The sequence below is a fragment of the Theropithecus gelada genome, chromosome 15 (genome assembly GCF_003255815.1).
Source record: "Theropithecus gelada isolate Dixy chromosome 15, Tgel_1.0, whole genome shotgun sequence".
Taxonomy (NCBI): domain Eukaryota; kingdom Metazoa; phylum Chordata; class Mammalia; order Primates; family Cercopithecidae; genus Theropithecus; species Theropithecus gelada.
The window spans coordinates 80,200,569-80,213,042 of NC_037683.1; positions in this window are offsets into that span (position 1 = coordinate 80,200,569).

A 12,474-nucleotide genomic window follows, 5' to 3' on the forward strand; every position below is an offset into this window, starting at 1 on the left:
AAAGTCTCATCCAGTGAAAATGCTTCCCTCCAGGACCCTCAGCTATGTATGACCTGATATATTGCATCTGTTTTATTAATGTTTAAATCATCACCACAACTTTTCTTGATATTTACCATTAATGTCTAATTTAGATGCATAAACTCAGGACTATACATAGCATGAAGTAGGCACTTGAACATTATTTGCTAAATGAATATGTAAGTATGTACTCAAACTACAATGCACTTAGGCAATTTGGAGGTATTTTGATAAATAACTAAGAGAATTAATGTAACCCAGAAAAGAAAAGGTGAAAAAAAAAAAAAAGCTGATGGAAATGCGTAGGAGAGACCTTGTCTTGTAATATGGTTGAGAAAAACAAGTTTTGTAAATAAAAAATAGATAATCAAAAACAGTTGTAATGCATACTTGAGAATGATACAAGGGAGCCTAGGGATTATTTGCCCTATCACATGTTTATTCCTCCCTTCTGTGCTTCTTTCTTTAGTCTAACCCTCTGATTCTACAAATAGTGAAGTAACTTTCCCCAGATACCTTTTCCTCTAAGGTAAGATTTTTCTCCTTATATCAGACTGTTTTCCATTACAGTGTGAGGCCATGTGTTACTTTCAATGGGAGAAGCAGCAAATAGCCAATCCCTGATTTTAAGGGGCTTACAATCGAGTTGAAGTGATTGGACATGAAAACATTAAATAACAGTACTAGAAGTGCTAAATAGCATCTGCAAGTAGTAGGGTAGCTGCTGCCTCTTTCAAAATCACAATCTTTTGCTTGACAAACAGTATCTAAGGAGTGTGTGTGTGTGTGTGTGTATGTGTGTGTGTGTATGTATGTCTCCTATTACATCAACATCAAGAAGAGTTCTTCCCTTCTTTAACTGCATCTCCAAATTTAAACATTTATTATGTGATCAGTCAAAATTCTACTTTCTTCACCTAAGGGTAAAGAAAGTCAAGATATGGTCAAATGGTCTTTTCCCACTAAGAGGAGAAGTGCAGTGGTCTCAGTCCTTGAATATACATGATGTAATCCTGTTCATAGGTAAATCTACCCTTTTAACAGACTTGAGATATTTTTTTCTCCAAGAACCTCTATCACAGATTTTCCCCATCTTCTCACAGGACTACATGGAATATCAAACCAGTCAAAATGCTTACTTCCAACAAAAAGGTACAGACAGCTTAAATTATGGAAGGCAAGAACTGGCATAACTACATTTGTAGGAGTTTCTTTGCTATGGTGATCCTCAGAAAAGAATTTTTCTTAATAATTGTCATTCTCAAATACCTTTGATTCCAAATTATTGTTCAGCCTCAGAAACTCCATTTGCCTGATGTCAAGTCTCTGTGATTTAAGCCTATAAACTCCCTGGAATTCAGAGCTAAGGTGGTTGCTTTTCAATCTTTCGACCTGCCTGTATGTCCTGGCACGTATGTGTTAGTAATGATGAACCAATAGTGTTTCTGTGCATCTCTGTAATCCTTCAGTGTAATGGAAAAGCCAATCTGAGCTCTGTACTTTAAATCATATTCTGAATATTAACATTTGCTTGGCCAATATTATTTCTTCCACCTTTCCCTCATGGAGAAAAGTAAGCCACCCAAGAAAATTATAAATCCTTGTATAAATACTTTGGAGGTGCCATGAACTAGCTAATATTGACTGAAACCGGCAGAATAGCAAATAAGTGTTACAACAATAACAACAATCAACAACAGAATCCATCAGAGACCTATTTTAGAAAAATCATTCAAGATCAGATCAAACTTTTACAGATTTTACTAAGTGTAAGAACTCTCTTGATCTTACACCACCTGTCAATTTTTTGCCATTTTTAGGGAGGGTGAGGCATTTGCACTGGAGAACCTGGTGAGAGCTGGTAGGTAGACTCTTGGAGAATGGCTATATATTCTCATACCCGGAAATATAGCCGGCCCTTCTAAGAGCACCCATCACTCAATCAAGAATGATTTTGTTTTTGTTTTATATGATTCTGAAACATGGGAGTACAACAAAAATCCAATCTTCAGAAGTTCAAGGCATTGATCTGGGTGAAGGTCTAAATTGCTTTACTGACTTGTTATGTGCTTAGGGACTTGCTCTAAAATATAAAATCAAACAACTAGCAGTGCTATAAAATCACAGAAAACATCAAATCTTATAGTGGCAGGGCCATTGAGAGATCAAGTTTATTCTTTCTCCAGACCAAAAAAAAAAAAAAAAAAAAAAAAATGAGTCTTTTTAATTTAAGAAGACATCAAACTAAAAATGTACTTAATAAATGTTAGTTGATTTATGCCAATGAAAGTGATCATTTAATTTTGCATCAGCAAAGCATTCTGGTAATTAACAAACCTCATTGCTAAGAAATTCTTCCATTCATTCATTTGCTTAGGAAATATTTTTAAAGGAACTACTAAATGCCTGATATTCATACGTTACTATTATTTGACCCTTATTCTATCCATAAGAGAGAAGAAGAAAATATTTTCATTTTCTTTGAAAAAGTTCCTTAAAGTTCACTCTAAGTGTTTTAGCAAGAAGTGCTCAGTTAATTTTTATTAACTCTATTTGTCTTTGTCATGAATGCAAACAGAAATGCAAATGCCATCTCATTGAACAAAGAATATGAATTATCTTCATTGTTTCATGGTGATACAAAAAAAAAAATTATTTTCTCACAGTTCTGGGGGCTGCGAAGTCCAAGATCAAGGCAATGGTAGGTTTGGTTGTCTGGTGAGGACTGCTCTCTACTTCCAAGATGGCACCTTCTTGCTGAATCCTACAGAGGAGAGGAATGCACTGTCCTTGCATGGTGGAAGGTGGAAGAGCAAGCAAGCTAAATGCTGAATCCTGTTCATGAAGAAGGAGCACTTATGACCTAATCACCTCTTAAAGCCCCCACCTCTTAATATCATTACATTGGCCATTATGTATCAACACCTGAATTTTGGAAGAGACATTCAAACCATAGCATGAGGCATCTTGAAAGAAACCAATATAATATTTTTGAACTGAAAATCAAGAAAGATAAAGATATAAGAACAGAAATTCAAGAATAAGCGGTGAAAAGAAAATCCTATAACTTATAAAGATGTGGTTAAAATCTCACATTTAATCATAAGCTTTCTGAAAATAGGTGCAAAGTGAGGCATGGTAAATTGCACAGTTCGTATGGGGTAGGGTTTTTACTCTTCAGGAGAAGCAAAGATTTACTGAGTATTTGAAGGCAAAATAATTTACGTAGAGGCTTATGTGGTGAGTGTTTTTCTTAACAACCTTCTTACAGCAATGGCAGAAATGGGTTTCTCAAGAGGAGACTGTTCCTTGCAATGTACCTAATGTCTCGTTCAGCTTGGTAGAATGTTTGCCATGTAGTATGTTGAAAATATGAGTGAACAATAATAAAGAGAAAACAAAACACTACTCAGCATAGACAATTCTATCCTTGAGCATCGGCCAAGATAAAGAGATTTAAGAATAAAGATATTGAAATTGTTCAAATGAGCGAATGCTTTTATCTCTATTATTTCTTAAAATACACCTAAAGACACAGTAATGATTAAAATGATTTCAAAGAAAAGATCAAGGAGCATGGGTTAAGAGACATCGACATAAAATTCATGAAAGCAAAACAGTAGATTGTTTTCAGTAGCTGAATTAGAGTACCAACAACAGCTGAAAACTACACCTGTAGTAATGGAGACCTAGAAGCTAGCAATTCTCCCTAGAGAATCTAAAAACTCCGGAATTGGAAATACCAGGAAGCTTTGAGAGTAGGAATGGGAGTGGGCTTGAAAATAGGATTAAAGTCTATGTAAGAAGCAGTACCATTTCCAGATCCTCTCTCCAACCCACACAGCCAAGGAACTGCCCCTTTGTTCCTTTCTCAGCCCTGGAATAAAATTCCAGGTTAAAGATTTGGACAGGTTGGAAACAAAGATGTTCATAACTTGTTAATGGCTGATATAGCAAAATGTAAGAGTTAGGCAAGAGTCAAAAAAAAAAAAAAAAAAAAAAAACGGTGATAAGTAAAACCTGACACCACTAAATCTCTTCCCCTTATAGACTCCTCACCACTTGGCTCCTGAAAGCACTGGCAACCAAGCAGGAGAATGGAGGATACTTTTCTAGAGAAATGGACAGAACAAGATTCTGGCCTTTGGTAGTAATTCAACAAAACGGCTAGGTTATCCTACCTGATAACCAATCCATATGCCTGCATATGGAGACAGAGATTTAATCATGTAAATAGTGACTCATTCTTAAATCAAATGACCAGCTAGACGTTCACTGGATCACTAGACGTTTGAGAAAAGTATCTAACTTTAAAGCAGCAAACAATACAGACAAACATGATGAAAGAAATTTGAAGGAAACAGGGACAATGTAAAGAGTGAAGAAGGGTAGAAATATATATAACTCCCAGATTGTTGAAAGAAGATAGAACAAAGAAGGCATAAAAATAGAACAAAGATTCAAAAAATTAAAATTTGGCAGCTGGAATTAAAATATGATAGCAGAAATGAAAAAAAATCAATAGAATGTTTAGAATCTAAAATCACACACACAAAAAAATGCCCTAGAAATTAGGGGTGAAAGTCAGAGATAGAAAATATAAGAGAAAACGTAAGAAAATGATAGATTTAGTAACATGTGAAAATGATTTCTAGAAAAAGAAAATATAGAAAATAAAGAAGAGAAATTTATTAAAGAACCAATTCAAGAAACTTTCCTAAGAATCGATGAACATGAGATTTGAGATTCAAAGGGCCCAGTGAATCAGTACCATGGTAGAAACATATCAAGGTAAATACCTGAAATTATAAAACCTGTGGCCAGCATAACCAAGAACAAGGAGAGATCTTCTAAACTTCTAGAAAAAAAATGTAGCTAGATTAGATAGACAGATAGATAGATACATAGATAGATAATTTAACTTCAGAAAAGGTATGAAGAATCCAAAGGGCAGTTGAGTTTTCAACCACTCTAGTGGAAAAAAAAAATTAAGTAACATTTGCAAAATTCTGGTTTCCACAACAAAATGGTTAATCAAGTATAAGAATGAAGAACAACATTTCCAGACATGATAGTTCTTTAAAAAAAAAAAAAAAACAAAAAAAAAAACCTCTCATGAACTCCTTCTTTGGAAGCTACTGGAGAAGGTGTTCTACAAAATAGTGCAGTAAACTAAAAGAGAGAAGGCATAGGATCGAAGAATGAGAGGATCTAACAACAGATTTAAATGAAAAGAATACTGACCAGGCATGGTGGCTCATGCCTGTAATCCCAGCACTTTGGGAGGCCAAGGCGGGCGGATCACCTGAGGTCGGGAGTTCGAGACCAGCCCGACCAACATGGAGAAACCCCGTCTCTACTAAAAATACAAAATTAGCCGGGCATGGTGGCACATGCCTGTAATCCCAGCTACTAGGGAGGGTGAAGCAGGAGAATCCCCTGAACCTGGGAAGCAGAGGTTGCGGTGAGCTGAGATCACGACATTGCACTCCAGCCTGAGCAACAAGAGCGAAACTCCATTAAAAAAGAAAAAAAAAAAAGAAGAAGAAGAAGGAATCCTTAAGCTAATAGTAAAAGGAGAGCTTGACAGTAGCTGTAAAGAGAGACCAGTGTATACTAGAGCAGGAAGACAGTTATAGAAGGGATACCTCAAAAACAAACAAACAAAATATGTGTTTGAATATATTAATAGAAGACTGGTCTTTTAAAAATTTTGGAAAAATAAATATAAAACTTACCATCATAATTTTTTAAAGCATACAATTCACTTTATTGAGATAATTAATATTGCTGGGCAGCCAATATCCAGAACATTTTTATCTAGTAAGATTGAAATGCTCTACCCATTGAACAACAATTTCCCATTACCCCTCCCCGCAGACTTTGTCACCACCATTTCTATCAATTTGATATTCAAGATATCCAATAAAATAGAATCATACAGTCTTTTGTCTTTTGGTGACTGGCTTATTTTGGTTAACGTAATGTCATCAAGGTTCATCCACATTGAACCATGTGTCAGAATAGTCTTTCTTTTGAAGGTTGAATATATTCCATTGTATACATAAGCCCCACTCTTTCAGTTCATCCATTGATGGACCCTTGGTTGGTTTCACCTTTTGACTATTGTGAATAATGCTGTTATGAATATGGGTGTACAAACATCTCTTCAAGACCCTGCATTCATTTTTTTAAGATATATGCTCAGAAGTGGAATTAATGGTTCATATGGTAACTCTATTTTTAAATTTTTGAGGGGCCATCATAGTTTTCCATAGCAAATAGATCATTTACATTCCTACTAACAGTGCACAAGAATTCCAATGTCTTTATATCCTTGCCAACACTTATTTTCTGCTTCTTTTTCTTTATCATAGACTTACTAATAGATGTGAGGTGCTGCCTTATTGTAATTTTGATTTGCATTTCCCTAATATTTAGTGATATTGAGTATCTTTTCATGTGCTTCTTAGCCATTTGGATAACTTCTTTAGAAAAAAATATCTATTCAAGTCCTTTGCCTATTTTTGAATTGGGATATTTGTGTTTTGTTGACATTGTTGTTGAGTTGTAGAAGTTCTTTTTACACTCTGGATATTAACTCATTATCAGATATATGATTTGCAAATATTGTCTTCTATTACATATGTTGCCTTTTCATTCTGTTGATGTTGTTCTTTTATTCACAGAATTATTTATATTAATTACTCTAATTTATCCAGTTTTTTTCCTGTTGCCTGTGCTTTTGGGTCACCTCCAAGAAATTATTGCCAAATCCATTGTCCTAAAGCTTTTTCCTTATGCCTTCTTCCAAGAGTTTTATAGTGTTACTGCTTCCATTAGGTCTTTGATTAATTTTAAGTTAGCTTTTATCTGTGATGTAAGTAAAGGTTCATCTTTATTCTTTAGCATGTGGACATTCGTTTTCTCAACATCATTTGTTGAAAAGACTACCCTTTTGTCACTCAATAGTCTTGGCACCTTCATTGAAAATTAGTTAACCAAATACTTGAGGGTTCGTTTCTGAGCTTCCTTTTCTATTTCATTGGTCTATGTATCTGCTTTTATACCAGTACTATAGTGTTTTGATTTCTGTAGTTTTGTAATAAATTCTAAAATCTGAAAGTGTGATACTTCTGCTTTGTTCTTTTTTTTCAAGATTGTTTTGGCTATTCAGAGACCCTTCAAATTCCATATAAATTTTAGGATGAATTTTTCTATTCATACATTTATGCCATTGGATTTTGAAAGGGATTACATTAAATCCATACATCACTTTGGGTAGTATTGACATCTTAACAATATTAAGTCTTCCAATCCATGATTGGATGTTTTCCCATTTATGTGTATCTTTTTAAATTTCTTTCAGCAACATTTTGTAATTTCCAGTTTATGAGTCTTACACCTATGGATGAGTTTACTCTTATTATATTTTATTCCTTTTGATGCTATTATAAAACGAATTGTTTTCTTAATTTTCTTTTAGAATTATTTATTGTTAATGTATAGAAATTCGGTTGAATTTTGTGTGTTTATTTTGTATCCTGTAACTTTCCTAATTTACTTCTTAGTTCTAATAACTCTTTTTGCTTTGTAGAATCCTTAAGTTTTCTCACATATGAGAGCATATTGTCTGTGAGCAGAGATAATTTTAATTCTTCCTTCCAATTTGAAGGCCTTTTGTCTTTTTCTTACCTAACTGATTTGACTAGATTTCCAGGACTACGTTAAATAGAAGAGGTGATTGTAAGCATTCTTGTCTTATTCCATATATTAGAAGAAAAGCTTTCAGTCATTTACCATTGTGTATGATGTTAGCTGCAGGTCTAAAAAAATACAACCTTTATTATGTTCAGGTAGTTTCCTTCTATTCCCAATTTGTTGAGTGTTTTTATCATACAAGGGTGTAGAATTTTGTCAAGTGATTTTTCTGTATCAATTGAAATGATCATCTGTTTTTGCAAAACTTCTATTAATGTGAGGTGTTACACTGATTCATTTTTGTATGTTGAATCACTCTTGCATTCCAGAAAGAAATCCTAGCTGGTTATAGTTTATAATTATTTTAATATGCTATTAAGTTTGGTTTGCTAGTATTTTGTTGAGGATTGTTGCATTGATATTCATTGGGATTACTGGTCTCTAGTTTTCTTGCAGAGTCTTGGTCCATCTTTGGTAACAGGTTAATGCTGGCCTCATGGAGCGAGTTTGAAAATCTTACCTCTGCTTCAATGTTTTGGAAGATGAAGAGGATTGGTATTAATTCTTTTATTAATATTTGGTAGAATTCACCAGTGAAGTCATCTGGTTCTGGGCTTTTATTTTGTTGCAACGGGAGGATTTTTAATTACCCATCCGATCTCCTTACTAGTTATAGGTCTGTTCAGATTTTTTTGTTTCATGATTCAGTCTTGGTAAGATGTGTGCTTCTATGAAGTTATTTATTTCATCTAGGTTATTAAATCTGTTGGGATACAATTGTTGAAATTTTCCTCTTACAATCATTTTCATTTCTATGGCATCTGCTATAATGTTTCTTCTACTTCTGATTTTAGCTGCATAAGTCTTCTGTGTTTTTGTTCTTCCTCAGTTAATCTAGCTAAAGGTTTGTCAATTTTGTTGATCTCTTCAAATAACCAACTCTTGGGTTGATTGATGTTCTCTATTTTTTAGTCTCTATTTTTAAAATACTGCTCTAATGTTTAATATTTTCTTCATTCCGCTAGCATTGGGTTTAGTTTATTCCTCTTTGTCTAGATCCTTGAGGTGTAAAGTTAGGTTGTTGATTTGAAATCTTTTTTTTTTTTTCTTTTCTCTAGCTTAATTTATTGTAAGAATACAGTATATAATACATACAATATATAATACATAAAATATGGGTTAATCAACTCTTTTTTTGTTTGTTTGTTTGTTTTATTATTATACTTTGAGTTCTAGGGTACATGTGCATAATGTGCAGGTTTGTTACATATATATACTTGTGCCATGTTGGTGTGCTGCAGGCATCAACTCATCAGCACCCATCAACTCGTCATTTACATCAGGAATAACTCCCAATGCAATCCCTCCCCCCTCCCCCCTCCCCATGATAGGCCCCGGTGTGTGATGTTCCCCTTCCCGAGTCCAAGTGATCTCATTGTTCAGTTCCCACCTATGAGTGAGAACATGCGGTGTTTGGTTTTCTGTTCTTGTGATAGTTTGCTAAGAATGATGGTTTCCAGCTGCATCCATGTCCCTACAAAGGACACAAACTCATCCTTTTTTATGGCTGCATAGTATTCCGTGGTGTATATGTGCCACATTTTCTTAATCCAGTCTGTCACTGATGGACATTTGGGTGATTCCAAGTCTTTGCTATTGTGAATAGTGCCGCAATAAACATACGTGTGCATGTGTCTTCTAGATGTACCATATGACCCAGCCATCCCATTACTGGGTATATACCCAAAGGATTATAAATCATGCTGCTTTTTTCCTTTTTAATTTAATATATACTGCTATAAACGTTCTAATTAGCACTATGTTCACTGTATCTCACAGGTTTTGGTATGTTGTGTTTTTAGTTTCATTTGTCTGAAAATATTTTTTAACTTTACTTGTGATTTTTTTCTTTGATCTATTGTTTATTTAAAGCTGTTATTTAATTTCCAGATTCTTATGGATTTTCTAATAATTTTTCTGATACTATTTCCAGTTTCATTCCATTGTGATCAGGAAAAAATACTTTGTATGGTTTAATCTTTCAAGATGTATTAAGACTTGCTTTGTGGCTTAATATATGCTTTATCCTGAAGTACGTTCCATGTGTATACTTAAGAAAAATATATATTGTGTTGTTGAGTAGAATGTTCTTTATATATCTATCTTTTACTTCAGTTTGAACTACTGTGTCGATGAAGTCCTTTATTTCTTTATTGATCTTCTCTATGGTTGTTTTTTCATTATTGAAATGGGGTCTTGAGCCTCTAATTATTATTTTGACCTATCTCTTTAATTCTGTCAATGTTTGCTTCATATATTTAAGAGTTCTGATGTTTATTGCATATATAATTATTAAATATTTTTGGTAAATTGACCTTTGTGTGGTTATATAATGCCCTGTCTCTTGTGATAAGTTCTGACCTATATTCTATTTTGCTTCATATTAATATAATCACTTCAGCTCTCTTTTGGTTACTATTTGCATGAAATATCTTTTTCATTCTTTTATTTTCAACCTATAATGTGCTTATATTTAAAGTGAGTCTCTTCATATAGGAAGCATATTGTTGAGTCCCATTATTTTATCCATTTAGCCAATATATGTATTTCAAGAAGCATACTGTTAAGTCCTGTTATTTTATCCATTTAGCCAATATGTGTATTTCAAGAAGCATATTGTTGAGTCCTGTTATTTTATCCATTTAGCCAATATACGCATTTCAAGTGGGAAGTTTAATCCACTTACATTTAATTACTGATAGAGAAGGACTTAATATTACCATTTTGTAGTTTTCCATATGTCTCATAGTTTTGTCCCTCATTTTCTCCCTTTATTCCTTTTATTTAGTAGACTTTTTGGTAGCGACATGCTTTGATTTCTTTTGTGTATATAATCTGTAGATATTCTTTGTGGTTATCATGGGGATTATATACACATCTTAATGTTAAAACAATTGATTTTATACTGATAACAACTTCAATTGCATATGAAAATGCTATTCCTTTACCGTTCCACCCCACACTTTGTAATAAATTACATATTTATATATGTAATATGTACTCATTCTCATAGATCTTTTAAATGCTTTGTCTTTTAAAATCTATAAAAAATTAAAATTTAATGTGATATAAGCACAATACTCAGTGATGTTGGCATGAAGAAGTTGACCTCCTATAAACAATTATTTTAAAAACTGGGTAAAAATAAAGCAATTACTTGAAGGCACTGGAAAATGACCAATGACAAGTAAAGACTGGAAAAGGCTATAGTCTTGATAGACTTTTAGTGCTTTGGGTGAGAACTGGGATTTTGTGACTTTGTTGCCTAAATATCTCTTCAATCCCCATACCAGCTCTGGTGACAGAAAATTGCAGTCTTGTCAGCTTGAGGTGGAAGACAAGAAAGTTCAGTTCATCAAGTAGCAGGAAATTTAAGGGAGCAATTTTTGGAAGTAAGAGAGGATCAGAAAGGCTGAGATCCAAAATATGAGTATTAACTCTGTTCAAATCAGTGACTGACTGCTAAACTGTACATATACCCAGGAGACCTCAGGGAGCTCAACAAAAAAGCAGGCAGAAACTAAAGGATTGTTTACAATGGAAAAACAATGCTGCTTAATAAGATTTGTAAACTTAGTATGCCTTTGGCTGAGTGCATTCCCTATCCACATACAGTTTGTGTGGCAAAAAGTGGAAATTTTACTAGCTTGGATATCAGTAGGAAGAACTTCAGTAGGAGCTGAAGAAGCAACTGGAAATTTATGGGGAACTGCAGAAGTAAAGCAATCACAAAGAGGATAAGCCCCAAAATCTTAGTATAAATCCACTCAAATTCTTGAGTGCTAAACTATGCAGGCACAGGGAAGGTAATTAGAGGACCAAGTTGAAAATAAACTTTCAAGCAGCTGGATGCTTCCAACTTTCCAGCAGCTGGAAGCTGGAGAAACAACAACAACAACAACAACAACAACAAACTCTCGTCCACGAGAACTCAGATTTCGTAGCTGGAGTCCAGACAAAGTAACTGTATGTTAGAGCAGAAACCTCAGTCATCTTTAGAAGAACAGTACAGAATCCAGTGTCACTATAGCATATTATTTATGATGCTCAGTCTTCAAGCAAAAATCAATAGAGATGTAAATAAACAGAAAAGGCTGACCTATACCAAAGAAAAAAGGAGGCATCAATACAAACAGATATCAAGTGGGGCCCAGATACTATTATATATTTATCAGAAAATTCTCTAAATCAAACAATATAAATAAGTTCAATGAATTTTAAAAATTGCATTAATGAGTAAATCTCGACAAATAAATTGAAAGTATTAATAAAATTGAAGAAAGAACCAAGTAGAAATTCTAGAGCTGAAGAGTACAACAACTGAACCTAAAAATTCACTAGACGGCCTCAACAGAAGATTTGTGATAACAAAAAGACTCAATAAACAAAATGATCAATAAATTTATGCCATTTAAAGAAAAGAGAGAATTTAAAAATCAAAAAATGAAAAAAGTCTTAGAGACCTGTGCAGAGGTGAAATGCTGTCCAGTATGCATGTAACTAGAACCCTAAAGGGAATGGAGAAAAAGGCAGATGAAAACATTTGAAGAAATTTCTGAAAACACAAAACTTGTACAGAGGTTTATAGCAATTTCGTTCATAATCACCAAAAACTGGAAGCAAGCAAGATGTTCTTCAATAGGCAAATGAATAAACAAACTACAGTACATACAATGATATATTATTCAGTGA